The sequence below is a fragment of the Episyrphus balteatus genome, chromosome X, assembly GCF_945859705.1.
Source record: "Episyrphus balteatus chromosome X, idEpiBalt1.1, whole genome shotgun sequence".
Lineage (NCBI taxonomy): Eukaryota > Metazoa > Arthropoda > Insecta > Diptera > Syrphidae > Episyrphus > Episyrphus balteatus.
This window is the reverse complement of record NC_079138.1, coordinates 8535811-8562518: the sequence shown is the minus strand read 5'-3', so window position 1 is coordinate 8562518 and position 26708 is coordinate 8535811. Positions and strand designations below refer to the sequence as shown.

The following is a 26708-nucleotide window of genomic DNA, read 5'->3' as shown; positions in this document are numbered from 1 at the left end:
TGTTTTTTTTTTTTTCTTAATTTTTTTTTTTTAGGTAGCATGTTTTTCTTACCAAATTTCCCCTTCCGAAGGGAAATTCCTCATTGAATTTTTTTTCTCGTTTCGACCAAACGTAGTTGCAGATTGTTGTGTGTTACATCAGATCCAAATCAGTCTGTTAAGGTTACAACATACCACATCGCATTTTTAAAGGCGTTTAATTTCTTAAGTGGCAAACATACTATTAATCCTTTAAAAAATGTCCGATAAGAAGTACCTAATAGCTGTTCCGGAAAGGACAGTATAATGGCTTCATATTTTGCTTTTTTGATTTTATCAACAAAAAAATCCACATTGACTACTTATAATCAATCAAGCCCCCCGCCTTGCTTAAACAAATAACTACACATTTCAATCCTCGTAAATGATTACTTTATTGACTTTTCTCAAATTATTATAAGAGGATCAGGGATCAAAGCAGAAAATAATTTTCAATAAACAAAAAAATCTCATCCGACACACGCAAATTAAGTGTAAATATTACTTTATTTTCCTTCCCTCCAGAGAACTTTAATTCACAACATGTGTGAACGAATATGAGTTTATTTTTACTTTGTTTTGTGATTTGATTGTTTTTTTTTTTTTTTTCTTTTTACCACAAGCTCAAGTCTGGGAAATCATTTCCATCTGTTTTTCATCATTCCAATGTTAGAAAATATATAATCGTTCGTCAGTAAAGTTTAATTATGTGATATGTGCGTGGCGTAGCCCTTACGAACTTTTATTCTTTTATAGAAGAACAAAACAAATAAGAAGAGAAAACCCATATCAAATCACACTTTCTTGGAGTTCCTAAAAAACGAGGCTATATTTTATGGCACACACTTCTTTTTCTGTTTGGGGAATGCTGCGTCCCCCCACCTCCCTCCCTCTACTTCCTCAAGGACAAATAAGTTGCATTTATTGCCACTCAATATTACATCTAGAATCTTAGTCTAAATACTTAATAAAGTATACAGATTTTTTCAAGATATTTTTTTCTTAAATCAAAGCAAATTTTTAAGAAAACAAATACGCATTCTATGAAGTAAATTTACTGCGATCATTTTGTTTGTGAAATTTTTCACACTTTCCATATTCCTCAAGAAGATTGAAAATATACCCTGTGATGGCTGTGGACTTCTGCCCATTAAAATGCAGCCTTTTTTACAGCAAGTTTTGCTCATTATTATTTTTTTTCTACAATTAATTTAAAAATAGTTTTAATTTTTTGTATTGGATACCTCGGCGGGGGGGGGGGGGGGGGGGTTGGCGTTAGAAAATATTTAAAACTAATGAAATAAAGGTAAACTGTGTCAACCCATTGTTTTAAATCTAAATTTTAATAATACAAATCCTTAAGTATGCAACTTTTCCCCAAATTCATGTATCCATTAACTAAGAGAGCAATTTATTCAATGGCTTCACTTTCCGTAAAATTCAAAAACACTGATCAAGGTTTATTTACTTTACATTCAAATACTGTGCGCATATAAATTTTAAAGTTTAGTATGTATAAATTCAATGAACTTTACCTTTTTTTTCAAATACATTCTCATCTGAATACACATTTTTTATTAAGTTAGTGACTCTCTATTAAATTTTAATTATTCAAAACAACGAACAGTCCATCAATCATATCTTGTACTAAAATAATCCCACCATAATTTGTTTGAAAATGAGAACAAAAAGTTACATCAACTAGACATTTTGACCAAATTTTACCACAATTTCAACCTAATCTCCCTCAGGTAGATCTAGTAGATCTGGTGTGCATAATCTTTTTTTTTGTTTTTGTTTTTTTTTTATAGCTTTTATGTCCAGATCTAATTTGAATATTAATTTTTTGTTCAATAGAAACAAAATGTGATTGTGATGAAATACCATTAGAGAAACGAAAAACTTACATCCATGGCATAAAAAAATAGGGAAAAATATATTAGAGAAACCAAAAACTTATATCATTGACAAAAAAATAACAGAGAAAAATATACAAAATATTTAAAATAAAATTCAATTTCGATTATTATTAAATTTACTAATAATAAAAATTCTGTCGTAGTTTTTAATACAACCTTTGGAATTAGGCCTTTTTCAAAGCAAAACTTATTAGTTTTTAATATTGCGATTTTATTACACAGTTTTTTAATAATTTTGTTATTAATTTCAAATACAAAAAATTAAAATTTAATCAAAGTATTGAAATACAAGAAAATTTTGAATTAAAAACGAATTCCTTTGCACATAAATGCAGAAAAATGCATTTGGTAACCTTATTTCTGATAAAAAATAAAAAAAATCTTAATTTGCACTATTTTGAAGGCACTTTGTTTTTTTCGAAGTAAAATGTATGAATTACTGACAAAATTTGATCGGCAATAAGATTTGACATCACATAGTTTGTGAAAAAATAAAAGAGATAATAATATCACCTTCACCATTATTATATTTATGATGAATAAGCACTTTCAGAAATGTTTTGTATCATTTTATTAGGTTGCCTTGGCTTTAACTATCCGGGAGGATCAGTGGCGTATTGAGGGGGGGGGGGGGGGGAGCTCAGGGGGCTCAAGCCCCCCCTCCAAGCCTCCAAAATCATGTTACTATTTAGCTGATTTCATCATAATCTACATGATTAACTGAAACTTCTTCGTAAATCGTAGAGATTTAGAGGCAGCTCAAATGATCGAGCCCCCTCCAAATTATAAAATGGTTGTTTGTGTTTGTTTGAGTAAGTTCACGTTGAGGTTTAGGATTTTCAGGATTTTAGCCCAATTCAGAATTCTTCAAATAATGCGTTTGTTGTTTTGACGTCGAATAACATCACCGTTAAATTTTGCAAAGCTTCTTATGCAATCACGTCGTATTTTATTGTCTTGAGTATATTACTTTTTTCAAAAATAATATTTTTCTCAAAGATATTGGAAATACAAATTTTTTATATCTCAATATCTTAGTGGTCAACATAACTAATGGTTTATTTAAGCAAATTCCAGTTTGTGCTTCTGATTTGTATTAAAAAAGGAACATATTATTAAAAAATATATATTTCGGATTAAACAACAAAAGAATATTTCATTGAAAACTAATTTTTGAGACTTTTTCGTTCTGCATTTCACTTTTTGAGCATTCACTTGCGGCAACGTGAAATTAGGTGTTCTACATTTTTTCGCTCATTTCGATTTTCTGGTCGAATTTAATTCGCTTTGTTTCTGCTCGTGAACTTGGTATCTTTTTCAATGAATCTCCAATTTTTGGAAAAAATATTATCAAAACTTATATTTTTTTTCACTTACATTATTTCATATGTCTCGCAAAATGTGACTTCTTATTTTTTCTTTTAAATTCTGCTTAATAAAGTTGCCAATAAAATTGCATCCATGTTCAAAGTAGCAGTAATTTAACTTTAGAAACAAAATAAAAATGGATGATCCTTCAGTTTTGACAGTTCGAAGCATTTTCGAAGTTTTCGAAATCGATCGAAGATCAATTTCACGTGAAATTGAAAAGTGATGCCAGTTCACTTTCGGTCGAATTGCGGAAATATGGGCATTTATACCGAAAAAAGTGATGAGTATAGCTCAAAAACTAGACGTGATAGGAATAAATCTGTAAACAGTTTTGAATTCAGCACATGAAAAAGTTCGAACAAAAAAGTGTTTTTTTTTTTTAAAGATTACTAAACACCTTGCTGTTTGTGTAAAATGTTTGGGATACAAGAACTTGGAAAAATAGCTACTTTGAATGTGAAAGGAGACAGTAGTACGAAGTTGTCGGGAGCAGTAAAATGCTACTATACGACTTTTAGTACCGCAGCACAGCGCTTTTCTCTCGATCAAAGATGAATAAAAAAAGAGACAAATTTGTAGTACATTTACCTTATCAAAAATGTTTGTAAAATTTTTCAGCCCCCCCCCCCCCAAATTTTTTTCTGGATACGCCACTGGGGAGGATCTCACCACCTACGAAGATTTGAACTCATACATATTGACTTTCATAGAACAAAGTATGGTATAAACGAGCCTCTTAACCGAATGAGCAAACTTTATTATTTAAACGATATTGACTTTAATATGAGCAAGATGAAATTAAAAACTTTATTTCGAACCAGTGCTCCACAGACGTGATTGTCAATTAATGTTTTATTTAGATTTTTAAATTGTAAATATGTTAGTATATCATTTTTTGTTAGTATATGAGGATGTTCTGTCGGTTGAGATGTCGTGGGGTCTTTCCGAAATAAAACACTCTGACACCACAGGATAATTTTAAATAGTAGTTTTATTGAACAATCGAGGATTAATAAACAAAGTCTGGAACTACTTCTATTGAATGATATTACTGTAGTGTTCCTTCTCTTTGCTATTATGCGGTTGGTGTTCCGCAGTTATTACAGAAGAGAAGTATAACTACAATAATACTCTCAGAAAAGTAGCCAAGGATAAGAAGCGATAAGTGTTATCTCTGTAGTATCTAGACTCTTTAATGGTCAAATCGAAAGTTAATTCATTCTAATTTTGGCTCTCCTTTTATGGCAAGAAAACATTGATAAATTATTTAGAAAATAGGAGACTTTGAAATTTAGAAACAATATAAATAATAACAATGGTTTACAAAGGTTTTGTTGCCGAAACAAAAATATACTTTTCTGAAGGTTTTCGGTGTGCTAAACTCGAATCCGAAGCTCCCGTTTGAGATATTACTGTTAGAAAATGCAATAAAACGTTTTTTTTTGAGTTCTTCGGAGTCCGGACCTTATTCTTTTGTATAAGGAAAATTGTTTGAGCATATTTACGGTTTCTATAAGAACTGTTTTCCATCTTTCGATACCTGTTTAAATCTTTTCAATATCTTTTGTATTGCCCGAGATATCTTAAAATGAAGTATGTTTTGGCTTCATATATCATAAAGGAGATAATGACGTTATTAAATTTATAAAAATACGAAACAACTGAGGATATCACGGGCAGTAAAATAGATATCGGAAAGATTTAAACAGATTTAAAAAGGTGGAAAATAGTTCTTCTAAAAAACTGTTATTAAATATGCTCAAACAATTTTACTTATATAAATGAATAAGGTCCGAAGTACTGCAATTTCTAACGGTAATATTTCAAAAACGGGAGCTGATAAATTTTTTTTTACTTCGGATTCGAGTTCACCAAAAACCTTCAGTAAAGTATATTTTTGTTTCCGCAACAAAAAAAAAAGTTTAATTTTGTTAACCAGTGTAATCATATAGTCAAAGGCGACATTGATTTCAAACTTATATAAAAATAAAATATAAAAATAATAGGCAAAGGCGGTTCTGCATACTAACAACAATAATGTATTGTTACATTTTAGCTAATATTAATTGTATAATGTATATTGTGCATGTGGATAGTATTTAATTGTTTTTGTCCTACTAACTACTAACACATGCACTAATGATGAACCCTCTGATAGTAGTATATAGCTTGCTCTAAGCTGACTACATCAAAGAATCTGAAGTGAAAAAAAAAAATGAAAAGGAATAATCATTTTTATCAAAAAAACAAAACCGACTTGCAAGGATCAAAACTGGGTTTTATGGTTTTTATCATAGTTCCTATAACCAGAACTACACTAAATTGAAATGGGACCACACTGAAGGCGCCATCTTTACAATACAAAAAGAATTATCAAAATTGGTTCACTCAGTCCACAAAACAAACATAAAAAAAAAGAAAGAAATATAATTAGGTATAATAAACTAAAACTTTAAATTCAGGAAAACGTCTTTGATTTTTAATACAAAAAAATGTAAACTTCAATAATTTGCTATTAGACTTAGAAATGCAATACACTCAAAGCATTAAATTTAAGTAACATTTTGGTGTTGCCTCATATGTAACCTAATTTTCGTAGCATCTACACCAAAATTTTTAACAGTGTACCATTTTCTAATATCAACCAGATGAACCCGAAACCCGCAAGATTAAAGCGATTTCCGATTCAGGGGACAAGCAAAAGTGAACTGGACAGAAGAATATGGAAAACTGTCGTATCTCAAAAAGCAAAAATTTAAGAATCGAGAGCCTATTTCTTTTAAATAAAAAAAAAAAAAAAACGCTCAATAGACATTTCTCTCTGTGTACTAAAATGGTTTTGCATTCAAGATTTTCTGATACCCCAACAGTCTTAGGACAGAAACAGTCTTTAAAAGAACTATAGATTTGTGTTATGTCTCATAGTAAAGTCGTATATCAAAGAGAATAGCTTAAAAGCAATAAAAAATAAGTTCGATTATCTCTTCACTATTTTTTTTTTATCAGATTCGGGGTGATTTCTTTGGTGAAGCTTTGTTAATTAATTCACAATAAAAATAAAAAAAGTCTTAAAGTTAATAGCAACCAAGAAAATAATTAAAATAAATAAATTACATATTGATTGGATTTAGGTTATTTGAACTTAGGAAACTTTTAGACTAGAAACTGTTAAGTTCACTTTGGAATTTTTCGTGCTTATTTTTTTTTAATGCAGCCATCGTAGCTCCATTTTAAATTATGGAGACACCGAATAAGAAGGAAGAAGATCTGTTAGTAACATTGTCAGGATATCAAATCAATTGAAAAAAATGAATTTGGCCGTCTTAAATCTTTTAAGAAAGGTCATCAACAGAAGTAAATTTAGAGATATCTTTAAGCACTTGTAACGTATTTGACTATAAACAAATTAACATCGCAAAAATAAATCGAAAACAAACCTGTAGGTATGCCGGTACCTGAAATAATAACAATAATAATATAATTACAGTGATAATTTCAATTGAAAATATTTGCCCAGTAGGTAAATCAAAACTCTTTTCTGATTTCGGATTTTAACGTGCTCAATAAATCATATCAAATTAAAAATCAAAAAATTAAATTTAATGCATCAATGGTGTGGGGGATGGCATGTGGACTTAAAAGGTGCAATTCAGTAAAACAATCTAAAACTCATCCAAAACCATCAATGTAACTTCGATAAAATTATTTATTGATTATAATCGGAACGATCATTGTTATTAGTAGTGATGCCAAATGAAAAGATAGAAAAAAAAATAATAACTAAGGGACACACACAAATACCTTCGTTCTGCAAATATGATTTTATACACTAAGCCGAAGAAGAAGAATTAAAACTTTATTTTTTATATTCTTCTGCATAAATATTCTCATCAATTAACTTCAACAACAAATGCATTATGTGCCCAGTAATATCTTTAACATAAAAACCAGATAGACAACCTGTTTTTCAAGCCACCTTACCCCATACTAATGCTTATGCTTATACAGCACATGAATTAAAAAAAGAAGCAAAACAAAAAACAAAAAAACAAACATATAAAAGAAGTCAGCGCAACATCGACTTTTAACCGAAATCAAAAAAAAAAAATGCGATCTTTAAAGTCAGACTATTCTACTTATAACAACGATTGCGTAAAAAACTCTTAAAAAACTATAATTTGCGTTTTCATTTCGCAATAGTACAAACGAAATAATAACGAAAAAGGGACAAGTAAAAATTAAACACACACATCGGCAGACACTGGGGTATTTGATTTGAAAAACTAAACAGATTTTTCGAAAAAATTAAAAGATACAAAAAATATGATTTCCCTCAGTCATCTTTTAAAAAATTTTTGAAAGATAATGGCTTAAATTAAAACTGTGTCAACCCAGTGTTTTTAATCTAAGCTTAAATAATACAAACCTCTCGTATTCTATTAAGCAAGAGAGAAATTTTATCAAGATACTACACTTTCTGAAAAATTTAACAATTTGGACAGCTTAAAACTTTGAAAAGATTGGATTCAAAAACACTGGTCAACAGAATATATTACTGTAATTTATGCATTTATATTAACAGTTGGGCAGTGAACGTGCCCACGTAGTTGTTTGCACAACAAAACTGTTCATGTACCGTTGATTTTTTCGTTGAAAATGTTCGCAGTTGTTGCTTTTTTATTGCGTAGATACCTTCAGTTGAAATTTGTTTTTAGATGAGTTGTTAGGTTATGATAATCAATATTTTATTCTAAAGTGTGTTTTTTTTTAATAATATTAATTAATTTTTTTATTTATTTTTTTCAAAAACTGCATACTTATTCGTTTCTAAATTAAACTAAACATATCTAAACCGTAGATTTCTCTAACTAATGTATATATTTTCATAAAATTCTAAGAATTCTGACTATTTATGTAATAATTTGGAAAACTTAACAAAAGGATCTATATCTATCAAAAGAGTTTTTGGTGGTTCCAAACATCTTTAGTTTTTAACTCTTTTTTCTTCTGTAAAATACCCCAATGTAGTTGCAGGTTTTTACAGTCCTCCAGAGTTTGTCGCGTCGTCAATCTTCCGCACCATGCCACGCTGTAAATTTGGTCGTCCACCGATTAAACAACCTGCAACAAGGAAGCAAAGCAAAAACACTAGCTCCATTCGCAGCATAGAGGTACACATATGAATATTTGTATGTATATTGCAAGCCATTTGTTTGTCAATCCGTATCCTAGCGTTGCCCGTCTGTCGGCGGCTTCGTCGACCGTCCGTCTGTTCGTTGGTAGTTTTATCGCTTTGCAAGGTGTTTTCTTTCTGTTGATTTTTTTGTTTGGCTGTTGTGTTTTCTTGAAATTCTAGTATATTTCGTTTTTTGTTTCTTGTATTTTGCTCATTTTCTTATTTGATATCCCTCCCTCCTGAATTTGCGAGGCACGCAGTTAACACACACTTCCTACAGAGTGACACGCATCGACCTGCTGCTTGACTAAAACTTGGGCTCTAAACGAACTGACTGACAATGATGATGACGATGCATATAGGTACTCGTATGCGTAGTGTAGATGCCTAATGCAGAAACTGGAAATCAGAGAAAATCCAAATACAAAGCACAGTCTTTGCTTCGCACCATGCACCAGCTTTAACATAGCTTCACCAGCTCCACCATACAACAAGAAAAACAACTACATCCACTGTCAGGTAGTTATAGAACTAAAGTGGAATTTTGTTTCAGTCTTTTGGCGGATGACGGGGGCGGTTTTTGGTCCTCTCGTGGCTGATTTTAAGCTTGGCATCAGGTGGATTATGAATTTGAGCCATCAGCCAACGACTGGAGAGATAGAAATGGAAAGATAGAGAACGAGATGAATATTGCAAATTGATATTTAATTCTATAATTTATTTTATGCATATGCGTAAATAGCATGACGTGAATTTCCTGTTTCCCTGTGAGTATTTTCAAATGCGTATCCACGTTTTTTTTTTTTTAATGCAACCACCTTAAATCAACGGGGTTCAATTTTGTTTCAAAGGTTTAATTGTTTGGGCTCAAAGTGATCCGAATTTATTTTGATCTAAATATTAATTTTTATCTATAATGAATTACCCCACATAAAAACATAACCTTGAAAACAGCCAAAGTGACGTTTTTGGCATATATTATAACGGTAATATTTCAAAAATGGAGGCCAATAAAAATTTTCTGAATTCATATTCGAGTTCAGAACATCAAAAACTTCTGGAAAAGTATATTCTGGTTCTTGTGCTAATATTGTTGACCAGTGTTATTTTGAAATTTCGTGCACCAAAGATTTCTAGTAGGTACTGCATTTTAGAGCTTTTAAGCTTAGGTTTTTAAGTTGTTTCATTTAAATGTTCAATCCAGAGTATGCGTTAATGGTTCCGAAGTGGATCTGTTTCGATTTTCTTCGATTTTTTTCAATTTTCACTGTATCGAAATTTCGAAAGACAACATCCTCTGTAATAAGATTGAAAGATTTTAAGGCAAACGGAAGTAAATAGGTTCCGTTAATGCTCGTATGCAAGTTGTTCTTCGCAAAAAAATAAATGGTCCAGGCAACTAAATAAAGATAGAGATTCTAGTTGCAGAAGTTCATGGGAAGAGTCATGATCCACCTCACCCTCAATACCTTACCACGACGAGGCGTACGACGCGACGTCTCTGAAGATTTTCTGATTACATACCATAGATCCGCGTCACATTCGCATCGTCGCATTCACAATGCATCGCTTCGCAAATAAAAAACAATAAATAGAGGTACATACTAGAGTATAACACTTTTTGTTTTGTTTTGTTAATCTATTCCTCTGGTTTGGTTGTGGTGAGAGTATTTTGCCCATAAAGATTCCACCTTACTAGATGGACATAAGAATTGGCTTAAAACAGAACCAGAATTTTCCTATGCTTGTTTTTTCGTTTGACTTCTTCTCGTTTTTTCATGTTCTCCGGGATTGCACATCGGCATCCATCAGTTGTGCACCTTCTTTTCCTATACGCATTGATATAGCATGTCTGCCCATGCAGCATTTTCTAAGCAATTCATAGAGCCAAGTCGAAACCCATTTGTTTCGAATAGAGTCCATCGGCTTTAATTCAGTCGGATTGTACCAACTTTCCGTCCCGTTCACCAAACCGAGTATCCGTCTATTGCTGATTTTATAGTTTAGTTTGTTATTGCAGTTTTTGCAGCTTAAGTCTTAAGCAACGAAGAGCCACTCTATAGTTTGTATGCTCGTCGGATACAAAAAACAAAAACAAAAGAAACAAAACGAAAGAAAGACATTTGTAAAGCTGGCATAGCAAGCCAACAAGTGATTACATCGAATAAAGAGAAGAATGACAGGTTTTCATCCAGTTTTTAAAGATAATGCTTCATTTTGCTGTATTTATTATTAGTTAGTGCTAGTGGTAGAATTTTGTTTTCTATTTGCATTAATCTGCACACACGTGTGATGTCCGGTATTTTGGGTATTGACCGTTTTTTTTTTTTTTTTTTTTTTTTGTAAAATAACTTTACAGATACAGAAAAAGAGGACACAGACAAAAAAAACTTCAATATTGATAGATAATTTTAAACACCTTTCGGATGATCTAGTAGGATCAACCACCCGTTCTTGATACACAGGCATTAAGTACCGCGTGCGCTTGACAACAGAAGGCTCTTACACAAAAACATAGTAGCTGTGTTTTTTTGGAATTGCTATCCGTATCCGCAGTTTACACATATCACAATTACCAAGGGGATTCTAGACTTGAAAAAGCAATGGTTGATAAGTGATATGGTCGGTTAAAATAAGGCACAGAGTCAATTGAAGATGATTCTCTCCGGAAAAATCATCGCTTCAAGTTTTTGGGATACGGAACGGATTTTGCTTTCCTATTTATTAAGAATAGGTTCAATTTAAACCGGTTGAATACCATGTTTAAAGCCGACACCTTATCACTTATAGCAGCGGTGGAAATGAAACACAGATCGATTACCATCTGGTATCTAGTTTCATGAAGCCGCTAGTGAAAGACTATAAAGTGATATTAGGAGAAGCGATCGCCCAGCAACACCGTCTCCTAGTGACAGAATTTTTTATGGAGACGAAGGCGGCAAACAAACAAAGAGAGACTATGGGGGGAATCAAGTGGTATAACCTGGAGAAAGAAAAAGGCGATGCCTTCATCTCTGTTATGAGAAATTATATGAGGGACTCTCTGCAACGAATTTCCTTGATGAAGGCGAAGTCACTGCTTAGAACATCCAAGGAAAACTACCAACGTGAAAAAGAAACATGGTGGTGAAGCGATGAAATCTAAGCAGTGATATAGAGGAAAAAGACCGCTTTCCAAGCTTGATCCAAATGCCCCCCTCATAATAGAGATGAAAAAGCACGACTCGAAGTGGACTACAAACGCTACAAGAAAGAAGCAAAGAATAAATGCGCCCAGCATAAAGCAGAGGGAACAGAAAGCATGTATCGCGAGCTTGGGGAAATATCTGATGCAGTTGCTGATGCAAAGCAGGCTCTCCAGGAACTACGACATGCCAAGCTGAGCAAGGGTGCAGCTATCTTCAAAATTGCCGATCAAAGGAGAAGGAATGCTCAGGAAATTCGTTCACCAAAGTTCATTAACGATGCTCAAGGCCTACTACATGTGAATGACGACAAAATTCTTCACAGTATTGTGACAAACAACTAAATGAGCAATTTCAGCCGAACCTAATCTAAAAAAAAAGACCCGACCTTACAGTCGAAGAAGTTAGTGTGGCGGTGAAAAGCTCCAAGAAAGGATAAGCGATTGGTTCTGGAAGACGATGGGAGACATTGGGTGTAAATGGCTCACGATTCTCACCTCTAAACTTAATAGCGGTGACCAAATGCTAAATCAGTGGAGATTTGGAAGTAACCTTCTCCCAATCTATAAAGGAAAGGAGGATACACGAAACTGCGATAACTACCGATCGATTAAGCTGATGTCACACACCATGAAGATTGTTGAACGGATTTTGGATGGCGGACAGCGAAAAATAATACGGCTGTCTGATGACCAGTGCGGGTTTTTCTCGGGTAAATCAACCACAGATGCTATACAGAGTTTAAGAATCCGAATGGAAAAACACCGTGATTCCTCAAGGAACTTGCATGTTGTGCTGGTTGATTTCGAAAAGGCATTCGATAGACAACCACGAGATCTGACATGGGTGTCCCTAAGACAGCGAGGACGTCCGGAAATCTACGTGCGAATGATCAAGGACATGTACGAGGAAGTAAAAACGAAGGTAAAATGCAAAGCAAGAGTCACCGAAGAGTTCCCAATCAAATTCGGTGCGCACCAGGGAAGCGTCCTTAGTCCTTTGCTCTTTATCACAGTCCTTGACTTTTTGCTTGAAGGAAAAGTGACAGATCCGAAAGTGAATCAGTTATTCTTTGCTGATGATGGAGCCATCATAAGTGAAGATCCAACATCCTTGCATCGAGCACTTGATGAGTGGGTGGAATGGTGGATGTCCTGGAGGGCAGTGGGAACCGGATAAGCGCGAAAAAGACAGACTATCTCTGCTGTCCATTTTCTGACCCAGACGGCCCTATTCCGGAAATTTGCTTGAATAGAACAATACTTCCCAAGTGCGAAAAGTTCAAATATCTTGGATCTATGATCAACAACCAAGCTTCTTGTGATGACGACATCAACCGCCGAATAAGTGTAGGGTGGATGAAGTGGCACGAAAACTCTGCCATCTTCTGTGACCGAAAAATGCCCCTTAAACTGAAAGGAAAGCTTTTTACTGCAATTGTTCGCCCACCACTTACATACGGTTCACAATGTTGGACAATGTACAAAACGTATGAGAGTAAACTCACAGCCGCTGAGATGAAGATGCTTCGTATGACAGCAGGAGTAACAAAGCTTGATGGAATCAGAAGCAAGAAAATCCGAGGTAGTCTTCACGTCAAAAACACCGTCTTGGATAAAATACAGCATGATCAACTAAGCTGGTACTGCCATGTACAAAGAAAAAACGCTGAGAACCCAGTTCAAAAGGCCGACGTTTCCTGAAGTCATTCCGGCGAACCCCACATGCGGAGCCGTAGTGTGAAACAGGAGAGCGGAAAAGTTGTGACCTCATCCGAGATCATGACTATCGTCGATAATGGAGAAGAAGAAGAAGGGTCAATATAACGGTTGTATACAACACAAAAATTGCTGCTCAAAGAAAAAAAGAAGAGAAAAGTGAACAAAAGGGCATCGCTTTTTGCCAGGCAATTCAATTTTCAACCTTTGGGTTCGGTAAATTAAATCATCTACCTTAAAACTCAGATTTGGCCCTTATTTTTAAAACTTAAAAACCATCTTCGAAGAAAAAAATATATCGACGACAAACAGATGAAGTTTGGAATTTCTCCTTATTTTAAGAAAAAAATGTATTTGCACGGTGTTTGTAAACTTTTCGGCACATGTTAGAAATACTACAGGCTTTAAAGGGAATATATAGCAAAGGAAAAATAAAAACATGTAAGATTTCCTCTTACTTCCCTGCCATTCCGCGAACTTTTTGACTTCCCCCCGTGTGTACAGATGAGCCATAAATATCAAAAACCCAAAAAAAAAAAAAAACTGCTTGAACACTAAGATCATTTACTTCACTATTTCATCATGTTTGCTAATGAACTAATAACGTATTACTTTCAGTTTTTTGTCCTTAGTTTTTTTTTTCTACTTTTAAACTTAAAGTTTTTGTTCGTTTTAAACAAATCGAATAGGCGACCTAAAATAACGCATGTACCTAGGATCAATTCAGACGCGTGTTAAAACAAAACTTAAAACAATAATACTCGATTCGTTTGTTAGAATAAAAGTTCTTTTGTTCTTGCGTCTTAGATGCGAGCATTCTTCATTGTCGACTCGACAATAACAAGATTTTGCATTTATGTATGTATATGTATCGCAATCGTTTGTTGTCGTCCCATCGTGGACATAAAATACTCGAGAGAGATGTCTTTGAAATAAAGAACATCCATAACACTGAATAGAAAAACCGTATTGTCGTCGATGAGATATAAACAAAGTAAAACAAAAAAAAAAAAACACTCAAGAGAATAAAAATTGGTTCTAAAACAATGCACAGCAGACAACGAAGATGATGACGACCGACGACGATGCACGAACACAATCGGTCTTTTCATAAAAAAAAATGCGATTATCCCTGTGAAGATTTCATACAGACAGTCACTATTGTCTTATTTTAGAGATGAAGTTAAAGCCTGATTCAAAAAAAAAAAAAAAAAAAATTAAAACTTCCGCTGCTATAATAATTATTCTTATCATTCGATGACAGTTGTACATTATATGATGTTTTTTGTTAAGATTAAAGTGAACAATACAACTTTTCAGCTTTTGCACAACGGAATGATATTAAATAGATCATGTGTATTATGGGGTTCGACAGGGCGATATGTTATGGCCATAACTTCTTTTTGTTGTGGTATCGCTGAAGCAAGCTGCTTTTTCCTAACAGGTAATATCGAAACGATTTGTATTAAAAAATGCTTGTAATCAACCATTTTAGTATAATTCTATCCAATTTTCAATCTTATATAACTTGTTTAAAGGCTCTCACTTTTTTTTTAAGGTCCTAGTTTTAAAATAAATAAAAATATTTTATATTCCGTTTAAATGATATCTCGCATACAGGGGCGTATACAGGATTGCTTCTTGGGGGGGTCATGCCAAAATTTTTTTTTTCAAAAGTTTTGATAGCAGGCATAAACTTGAAAATCAGCTTTTTGAATTATTACAAACATTAAAATTTGTGCGTTTTGCATTTCGTATCGAAAAGTTCTGAAAATAGTTCTAAAAATAACCAAACAAAAACGGTATGAGATTCGTTTAAGTTTAACGTTAAGCCTTAGGGCCTAGAACGCTGCTGATGTGAAACGAAATTTTTCGTCGGTCTCCACGAGGACAAAGAAATGCTTGCGAAATCTGGACGGAAAAATACTCAAAAATTGAAATATGACCTCCACACAGCAAGGCACAGAAAGCTTCCCTATTTAATTGATATTTTATTCACTTCATCATATAATCATCATATAAAAAACAAAAGATTGCTTTTTTTATTTACTGGTAAGCAGTGACTAGCCCTTAAGAGATGATTTTTGTGTACCTACCCTATTTAATTTCTTTTAAAAAGCTTTGAATATAATACATGAATTTGAAAACAAACAACATAATACGAAAATCTCATCCCATAACCCTTTTCCAATGAACCGGACAATGCAATATCTTCGAAGAAGCAGCTCCAACAAGTTCTGATTTACTATCAACACGTCAATGGGCTAAGGACAAAGATCAACACGGTCTACAAAAATATAAACAATCTCCAACACGACATAATTATATTAACAGAAACTTGGCTTAATAACTCTTTCTTGGATACTGAACTCTTCGACTCATCCTACCAAGTTTTTAGACGAGATAGACACCACTTGAATGACTCACTGACAGTTGGTGGTGGAATTCTAGTTGCGGTCAAAAACTGTCTAATAAGTACTTTAGTTGATGCTTTTGATCTCTCTGACGTCGAAATACTATGTATTAAAATCAAAATGGAAATTGGTTACCTTTATATTATCTCTATATACATACCTCCACGATCTACAAGCTGTATCTACGAGAACTGCGTTAATTTAATTGAAAACATTCATGACCAAATGGAACCAAATGACGAGCTCCTAATCGTAGGCGATTTCAATCTTCCGAACCTGAACTGGACAAGATCAACAGATTTCAATAGCTTTTCGCCTATTAACCCAACTTGTACTAACGAGTTCTTTATCATTGATGGTCTAGCTTCTTGTGGTCTTATTCAATTTAATGGGGTTGTTAACCGCTTTAACAAATTACTAGACTTAATATTTTTCTCGGACACAATAAATGCTGACGTAGCTGTAACTCCAGCCGATGTTATACTATTACAAGAAGACCGTCACCATCCAGCCTTAAATATATTACTGAATATAAACATATGCAATATTCCCATCAGTTTAAACGAAAAACTTGAATTCAATTTTAAAAAATGTAATTTTAACGAACTTATTAATTTGCTGTGTAATGTTGACTGGAATCAAATGCTCTCAAATCGAAATATTGATCATATGTGTTTTGAATTTTATAGTTTTTTATTTACTTGTTTTTACGAAACTACACCATTACGAAAGTCTTGCTATTATTCTAAAATTCCACCATGGTTTGACACTAATTTGAAAAACTTGAAAAATAAAAGAAATAAGGCTTGGCTAAAGTTTAGTAAAACCAGAGCGGATGTTGATTACAGAATTTACTCCGAACTTAAATGTATGTTTGCTGACTACTTCAACACCCTTTATTCAGACTATATTTGTAAAATTGAGGAAGAGTTAAAACAGAGCCCAAAAAACTTTTGGAACTTCGTGAAATGCAAAAGAAATTCTGACGACTACCCTAACTCTATGTCATATAACAACACATCAAGTCATGACTCCAAATTTATTTCGAACATGTTTGCTAGTTTCTTCAAAGATGCTTTTGATGTTCCTTCTTCTTGTCAAACTACCCCTCCATTCTTTCCTTCCCAAAATTTTCCACACCTTAGCTCACTTAATTTTACCATATGTGAAGAATTAATTGTTCGAAATGTCTCAGAACTTGACGACTGTTTTAGCCCTGGCCCTGATGGTGTACCATCATGTGTGTTAAAAAAATGCGTATCGTATTTATCCTATCCTCTTTATGTTTTATTCAACGAATCTCTGAGGTGCTCAATCTTTCCAGTACTATGGAAAAATGCTTTTATAAGTCCAATTCACAAAAAAGGGTCAAAGAACGAAATCACGAATTACAGACCCATTGCCAAACTTTCTGTTATTCCTAAACTATTTGAGTCCATTATCTGTACCATGTTATCTTTTAACTGCAAGTCAATTATTTGCGACAATCAACATGGCTTCGTCCAAAATAAGTCAACTATTACTAATCTGCTCCATTTTACTTCTTTTTGCCTTGATTCCTTTGAAAACCGGAAGCAAGTAGACTGTGTGTTCACAGACTTTAGTAAAGCCTTCGACAAATTGTGCCACAAGACTTTAGTCCACAAAATAAAGGCCTTAGGATTTAATGACAAATTTTTACTGTGGATTTCGTCATATTTAAAGAATAGAAGTTATACTGTTACTTTCAGAAATGAGCAATCGGACCAATTTCATGTCATCTCTGGTGTTCCACAAGGTAGCCATTTAGGTCCCCTTTTATTTATTTTGTACATAAATGACATAACATCCATTATAAAAAACTCGTCTGTTTTAATTTACGCTGATGACATTAAAATTTTCAAAATTATAAACTCAATTAATGACTGCTCACAGCTTCAAGAAGATCTACATAGATTTAGGGAATGGTGCAATATTAACCGACTTTATTTGAATATAGACAAATGTAAAACTATGTGTTTTTCACGCAAAAAAACAATTATAACTTATAATTATATTTTAGATTCTTCTTCTCTCTGTAAACTTTCCGAGTTCTCTGATTTAGGAGTTATTCTTGACACTAAGTTGACGTTTACTGACCATTATAACTTTATAGTAAAAAAAGCTAATAAGATTCTTGGTTTTATCAAACGATTTTCTCGTGATTTCTGTGATCCCTATGTCCTCAAGCTTCTTTATATTTCTTTTGTTAGACCTGTACTTGAATACGGCTGCGTAATATGGGCTCCTTACTATTCTGTTCATATAAATAGACTTGAAGGTATACAGAGGAGGTTTTTGCGTTTTTGCCTTCGTTTTCTTCCATGGTCCCAAAGATCCATACACCCACCCTATTCTCACAGACTCTTACTTATAAATCTCCCTTCACTTTTACAACATAGAAAATATATTCAGCTTTGTTTTATTGTCAAATTAATCAATGGTTCAATAATATGTCCATCAACTCTGTGTCGTCTAAATTTCAGCTATAGTCAAACTAGCATAAGAAGACAATTGCCTTTATGTCCGATTTTCAGCAGAACAAACTATGGTGTGAATAGCCCATTAAATCAATTGATTTCAGTCTTCAATAAATATTACTTTTTGATCTCATCTGTAAACGACAATGTCAAAAGCAAAACATTTAAAGAAAACTTTTTTAACATATTATAGTTATTATTTATTTTTTAGGTAAAATTTTATTATTAAAATTGTATGTACATAAATAGTTTTAAATTCTAACGTTAGGCTATTAACGGATTAAATAAATAAATAAATAAATACTTTTTCGGATTTTAAATCCATACAAAACTACAAAAGTCTACAGTACAGCTCAACTAATATTATCGAACGAATCAAAATAATCCTAATCCAGAATAGCGTTCGCTAAAAATATGACCATCGCCAAATTATGGTAAAGTAGTTTGTTTGAATACCAAAAATTTTTTTAACTTTTAATTTTCGTTCATGTTCTAAAACTTCAACATTTTGAAAATAATCTTAATCAAGAGATTTCAGTATCACACAACAATTTCTTTTTTAAGTTCTGAGTTCTTGGGGGGGTCATGACCCCGTGACCCCCCCCTTGTATACGCCGTTGCTCGCATATACCTAACCGCTTTAATTTAGTTGGTTAGTTACATAGCCAATACGATTTTATTGCATAATCGCAGTATTTGTAAAAACAATTGAACATATGTTTTGAAAAAAAAAAAAAAATCCATTGGGTTTTTTCTCAGGCAATGTTTTTGGAGAATAATCAATAATAAGTTTGGCTTGAGAAAGCATTTTATTTTTTTTTATATTTGTAATAATAGGTATGGAAAATGTATAATTATATGTCATATTGTATGTACAGTATAAAGTGAGTGAAACTTCACTTTTACATACCAAGGACGGGTGCCATTAGTCATAAATAAAGAGCATAACAAATCTCAGCCCCATCAAAAAAATATCTTGAGGGTTCACAACGCCTTTGAAAATGTACAGTACATGCTTGTTGGATGTAAAATACAGGGTGATTCATGAGCAATGTGCCAAAAAGCTAGTGCGTGTAGGTTGGGTCGAGACAAGAAAAAAATCGTATGGGAGGGGGGGATCTATTCCTCTTCGTTTAGCGGGGAGGGCGGTTATACCTACAATAAATTACTATACCTTTATTTAAAGCCAAAAATCTAGTCTTTTACAAAGATTTTAAATAAAGCTATTTTATAGCAAAGTTTTTGCAAAATTAATTTTCAAATTTTCATAAATTGGAAAACAAAATTTCGAACTATTTTTTTTTTTTTTTTCAAAATTGTATGTAAATAAGTATGTACTATGTAATTAAGTTTTTAAAATTCGAAGCTCTTATTTGTTTTTGAACAAAACAGAAAACTGGATCCAAAAATTGTAAAAATTGTAATTGTAAAAATCTTGTAACTTTCGAGAAATTAACAAAACCCAAAACTACTACTCTTTATTTTTTGTTTGAAGTTTTCTTTACATGGGCTTTCATTTGGGAGGGGTAAATATATATGATACTTATTTAATATTATTACGACTGTTACGTGGAGAAATACCCTTGAAAAAATTAAAAAAACCAATAGAAAATTTGCTGGTATACAAAAAAACTCCATATTTTTTAATTGACTTGTGAAGACTTTTTTGATCGATCTGAAACTTTTTTGTAGGCACCCATCCTGGCTATGTATATCAAAAAATAAGACAATTTTTTTTTCACTCCACCCCAATTAACAGGGCGAAACATTCGAAAAAAGCTAGAGCGGTAGATTGGACCAAAGCAAAGCTAGATGCTTTAAACGTGTTTTAGTAGCAAAAACTATACAGTCTAAAAACTGCTCGGACAAAAATTTGTAAATACTTTTACTGGAGAATTGATAAGTATTAACTATTCTTGATATATACAAAATGTGGATAAAAAAAGTTCATTCTTTACAAATATTATAGTAAAAGTATTATAAACTCCAGTCACCTAAAAAGTTAAAAAAAAAGTGCTTAAAGGAAAAACAAAGAATTTGTTATTTAAGATTTTCTCAAAATTTTTAAGCCATTCGGACACAGTTTGGCGAGCAATACATATAGAAACACAAACTCAAGAAGTAAATAGTACCTATAGCAAATTAGGATTATCTCCACTTCTCTGGTCTTGCTTGGGAACAAAAATAAAAACAAAAAAACATATTTCTGGTATATATTTTCAATTAAAACAAAACGAAAAATCTAACAAAAGTCAGTCAAACAACTATCGATATCATCGAAGTAAAATGATAAACCACAAGCCATAATAAAGATTCCGTACTATTAACGTGCGGTTAATGCCTCTGAAAATGCTTATACTACCCTGCGCTCCCAAAACCCTCCAGATATGAAGCATTTTAAAGCGACCAGTGAAGCAGCGTGCGTTACGCTTTGATGGTGTTGATTTTCATTGAGAAAAATACAGACAGAAAAAGTGGAACACGATCTTAACAGCAACAAAAATTCATTGACGAGTCGTTGATTCTTCATGGAGGATTCAACACATATGATAGTTAATCGCGTAATGTGTGAGTTACCAGATTGTGATTTTTTTTTTTCGGAGCATTTTAATCTTTTTAGCGCATCGATCTTTCATTTATTGAAGTGAATCAAGGATTTTTTAACCTAAAAAACGAATAGAGAACCTATCTAGCGACCTCTTCTGTCGAACATACGGGCGAGAGCAAAATATTGACTACATTGTTGTTCTCTCTTGCACTAATGCAAACTTGCTCAACTATCTACTTGAAAGTCTGCGCTGTTACAAACGATTCAGTACGAATCGTACGCCTTTAGCTGCAAATATTCAATACGGAGACAATAAGTATTTAATACACAAAAATGTTGGCAACCCTACATTCATCAATAATACAGGCTTTTTTGTTTGAATTGGGATGCGAAACGTTGTCAATTTGTTTTATTCTTTTATTTGCGTTTATAATTTTTTTTTTTCTTACTAAAGCTGAGTCTTTTTATATGGCGTTTACAGTACATTGCAGAATGCTATGATAACTTATTGTCTTGTTGTCTAGTTTGAAGTAAAGAAACCAAAATACTATAAGCTATCCGTACCATGTGCACACACATTTTTTTATTTCATTTTTGTACTCCTCCTTTAATCGTGCGAATGGCCGATGAAACTATACGTACATACATATAAGCGATTGCGTAATGTCTGGTTTGTGTTGTGTTGTTTGCAGACATTTGAGAGCGATTCCAAAATGAACAGGGTATATTATGATTTGAGTGAGTGTTTTTTATTTCTTTTTTGGCTTCGCGTTCGCACTAGCGATATCTTTGAAATCAATGAACTCAAGATTATGTGAAGCTTTCACAGGAACAAAATTTTAATAATGACATAAAGAGAATAATTCAAAGGCGATACGTTGCATAACAAGATGCTGGGGACTTTATTTCCGTTAGTTTGTTCAAGTAAGTAGAAGGCCGTGGTACTCCGGAACCCATATAAAGAGTACCGAATTTTGAATCAGTTGCAGGTACCAATTTGCAGCCATAACTATTACAATAGATGTCACGGCACGGGATTTGATAAAAGAACAAATAAAAAAATGCTGACTAAGAAATAAATTCAAGCAGACGTCCCTGATCGCAGCGACAGACAACAGTTATCGGTGTCGCAACTCAGAATTAATTTAAGATCTTCGGTGAGGTGAGCACAACAGAGTTAAGAAAAACAGCTTTGATAGCCCTAACTAAGGAGTTATTGTAAATGTATGATGTATCCACTAAGTTAATTTGTTTATTTAAAGCTTGTGGGCATCAAAGATTTGTAACCTGTGTGATAATTGTTCTCAAAAAAAAATATCGTAAAAATATGTCAAATGCGTTTTTTTCTATTCATTTAATTTATTTAGGGAGTTAGAAAACAAGATACTAAAAGCGTAAACAGAAAGTGCAGAAAAAACAGTTAACACTGAGCATTGAGCCACTACTTTTTCCTTTTTTTTCGTCTTTGACTGACTTTGATACAATTGTATCCGCAGCAGTACCCGAATAAATTACATCATATCTCTACATTCTGAAGCCGATAATCATTGATTTTTAGGTATACTTAAAAAAATACACAAGTGTATCTATCAACTTAAAGTACGAGTATTTTTGACGACAACGCCAACGACGGCAAAGACGAGTACAACTGGTTTACTTCGCCATATTTATTACTTTTATTAGGTACTATTAATAATAACATCCTTGTGTTATAAAAAAAATAAAATACTTTTCGTATGTTGTATGAATTGTATTGTTTTTTTTTTTTTTTCAAGTCAAGAAGTAAGTTCGAGTTTGTTTACTTGCTACTACCAACTACTATACTAACGTACTATACATTGATGCTTCACTACTGCACATAAAGTAATGAACCGGTTACACTTCATGATGCAACTTTGTTACTTTGTGTATGTTGCAGGTTGTTATTTGTTGCTTTATTTTATTTCTCTGTTTTGTTGGTATTCATATATTGTATTAAACCTAGTAATATTTTGCCTAGGACGGTATTGTTTTTTTGTGTATGAAGAAAACTTATGCCAAAAAAAAAAAAAAACAAACTAATAACAGATTTTAGTGAAAATTAAATGAATATCAATACAATTTCGAAATACAAGAACTTATTTTTTTTTTTTACACTTCAGATTCTTTGATATAGTCAGCTAAGAGCAAACTTTATACTACAATTACCTAAATACTATACACATTAGGGTGGGTCAAAAAAATCGAAATTTTTTTTTTGATTTGGTACTCCGAAAAATCGATTGCTAGACCCCTCTAGAATATACACACCAAATATGAGCTCTTTATATTATTGGGAAGATCCTCCGCTTTGCAATTTTCCATTTTTACATCAAGCTTCTACTAAAAAAAAAAATAATTTTTTTATTAATTGACTTTTTAGCAAATTTCTTTTCATATTCTTGTAGGAAATTGAACGCTCTACAAAAAAGGCCTCATACACTTTTTTCGTTTATCTAACCGTTTAATAGATATTTGAGGTCCAAAAATCGAGAAAATCTTTAAAAATTCGTTTTTTGTTCTTAATTTTGTAACAAATTGAAAAATTATAATGATCAAACGCGCAAGACATATTCTTCTTGAAAATTGATTGCTCCACAAAAAAGGTCTTATTAACTTTTTTCATTAATCTAACCATTCTAAAGATATTCGAGGTCAAACATAAAAAAAATATAAAAACATTTTATATTTTTTAAAAATTTCTACTTCACTGAAACTTCATTATTTTCAAATTAGCAAGATATATTCTTGTAGGGGCTTAAACGTTCTACAAAAAATTCCTCGGAATGAAATTGATTGCTTTAACCGTTTAGAAGATATTCGTATCCAAACCAATGCTCACTGATTTCAATAGTTTTCTTATGACCCGTATGCATTGCGATTTGGATACGAATATCTTCTAAACGGTTAAAGCAATAAATTTCATTCCGAGGAATTTTTTGTAGAACGTTTAAGCCCCTACAAGAATATATCTTGCTAATTTTAAAATAATGAAGTTTAAGTGAATTAGAAATTTTTTTAAAATATAAAATGTTTTTATATTTTTTTTTAAGTTTGACCTCGAATATCTTTAGAATGGTTAGATTAATGAAAAAAGTTAATAAGACCTTTTTTGTGGAGCAATCAATTTTGAAGAAGAATATGTCTTGCGCGTTTGATCATTATAATTTTTCAATTTGTTACAAAATTAAGAACAAAAAACGAATTTTTAAAGATTTTCTCGATTTTTGGACCTCAAATATCTATTCAACGGTTAGATAAACGAAAAAAGTGTATAAGGCCTTTTTTGTAGAGCGTTCAATTTCCTACAAGAATATGAAAAGAAATTTGCTAAAAAGTCAATTAATAAAAAAATTATTTTTTTTTAGTAGAAGCTTGATGTAAAAATGGAAAATTGCAAAGCGGAGGATCTTCCCATTAATATAAAGAGCTCATATTTGGTGTGTATATTCTAGAGGGGTCTAGCAATCGATTTTTCGGAGTACCAAATCAAAAAAAAAATTTCGATTTTTTTGACCCACCCTAATACACATGCACAATATACAATTAATATTAGCTAAAAATGATTGTATTTATGTTAGTATATCATTTTTAGCTAATATTAATTGTATATTGTGCATTGAGCTCGCTTTGTTTACTATGAGATTAATGTGTTCGGTGAATTCTAAGTTTGAACTGAATTGGACACTCAAGTCCTTAAAACTAAATACTAGACAGAGCTTGTGTTGCGATATACAATAATCGAAGGCATTCGGGACTCGTTTTTGAGAGAAAGTAATTGTTTGGCATTTTACTGAGTTGAGAAAGAGACCGTTTTTCCCACACCAAACACTAAAACTGTCAATGTCAGCTTGTAGAAGGATCCGGTCATGTTTGTTTTTTATTGTCTTAAAAATCTTCATATAATCGGCAAATATGAGTTACATCATTTATAGCAAGTATAAAAAGAAATGGACCCAGGTGGGTTCCCTGGGGTACACCTGATTGAGCAATAAAGGGGTCAGAAAGACAGTTCCTGAATTTAACTTGATAGAATCTTTTCTCAGGCTATAAAAAAAGCGGAAAACCAAAAGCTTTTATACAAAAAACTTGTATATAAAAATTTTCGGAATACACGATAGTTTTGAAATACTTGCAGTGTCTACAAATTCAGTTTTTCTTCTGTTAAAAATAATAATGGCACACACATTCATTGGGTGCTTTTGATTTTTAGATTAACTGCAGGGCCGCCGCTACCATATGTGCGAAATGTGCGGTGCACAAGGGCGCCGACCGCCTAGGGGCGGAAAATTAAGAGATCGATCTGATTTAATTCAATTTATAGAGCATTCTCCAAGTCTACGGAAAAAAAACAATTGTGTTCTTTAACCTAATCCAACGTGTTTACATTTGGCCGTTCACTACGTATTGCTCGCACACAATTTACCAAAAATCTGTACATTTTGTTCAACATTAATTATTTTATCGATTAAAACGTAATCAAACCACTTCTACAACGGAAAAGAATAGCAAATATACGCAGTTCAGAAAATCACCGAAAATCACAGAAAGAAGAACAAAAATGTTTTGTGTCTCTAAGTAAAGTAATCGCCAAGCGCTCATAGCTTTATGAGTGCTCCTAAAGGCTCTAAAACTGCCAAGCCACAAATAAAAAAATATTTATGAGCGCCAATAATAAGGGCTTTACTAATAGTTTTTAACTAATTTTTTTTACACTTCAGACTTTTCAACAGTGAAATAGAGAATAAATAAAACATGTTTTGGTATATTTTCTTCTTGATTTGCAAAGATACACATTTGATTATGTTTGTGAAATCATTATATGACTACCCGGTCATACGATTTAATAAGATTAATGCTTTTCCGACTCCGTTTTAGTTTTTTCTTACAAGAAATGCATTGCCTTGTAAATCTAAAAAAAATATCATTTTCGAGTTTCTCACTTTGACTGCTACGTGCCGTGATGGCAAGTCCCAATTAATAATAAAGCTGGAATTGGATTTGATTTTCGGATTTGCAGGAGTGTGAACCTCCCCCTTCCCTACCTCAAAAAACGTAGGGCAGTATTTTGGGCTCTTGCACGCGGGCGCCAAAACACCCAGCGGCGGCCCTGATTACCTGTAACATTCATCAAATTATTATTGCACCACAAAGCTCTGCATTTGAGAAAATCAAACTTGAAATAATGATGCAAGCTGAAAAATGTAATTCTCAAAATTCGGCCTATCAGCTATTTTTCTGTATATACAAGCTAATATGCATAAGATGCGATAGAAACCTAGAGTTTGCAATCAAGCGCAATCAGGTAAATAAATACTAAAGATAATCGTTTTTCGATTTTCTCAAAAGCTACAAAAAAATTTCACTAAAAATTTAAAAAAAAAAATATTTTTTTCGAAAACAATTCATCAACAATTTGTTAAAAAAAAAAGCTATACCAATACCAGTCTGTAAATGTTTCCGTTGAATACAAATATTATTTTGTTTTTCTGTTTAAAGCCAATGTTTTATATAAAGTGAAAAAAGCTACAACATGTAGTTCTAGAAGCTAGAAGGTAAAACTAATACTGACCAAACGACTGATTTCTACACTGAGGGAAAAAATAAATTGAAGTTGAAACATCGTTGTTTCAAAGATGAACTACTTTGATTTATGTGACTGATACGAAACCATCAAAAATTAACCTTTTTCCACGTTGATTTTAAAATGTTCATCTTCAACGCAAAATCATTCCGAATAATAGTTAAATCAATGTGGTTTTCATTGATTTTACGTAGTTTTATGGTGGCTTTTCCCTCAGTGTACAGTTATTTGAGATTTTTTTCGGAATTTTTGTTTGTAT

The 26708-nt window shown here is 32.6% G+C and overlaps 1 protein-coding gene across 5 annotated transcripts in view; it reads right to left on the bottom strand.

Moving 5' to 3' along the window:
* Positions 1 to 26708, bottom strand: part of LOC129920721 (myb-like protein Q) — a 359404-nt gene that overhangs the window by 202951 nt on the left and 129745 nt on the right. The window lies entirely within an intron of this gene.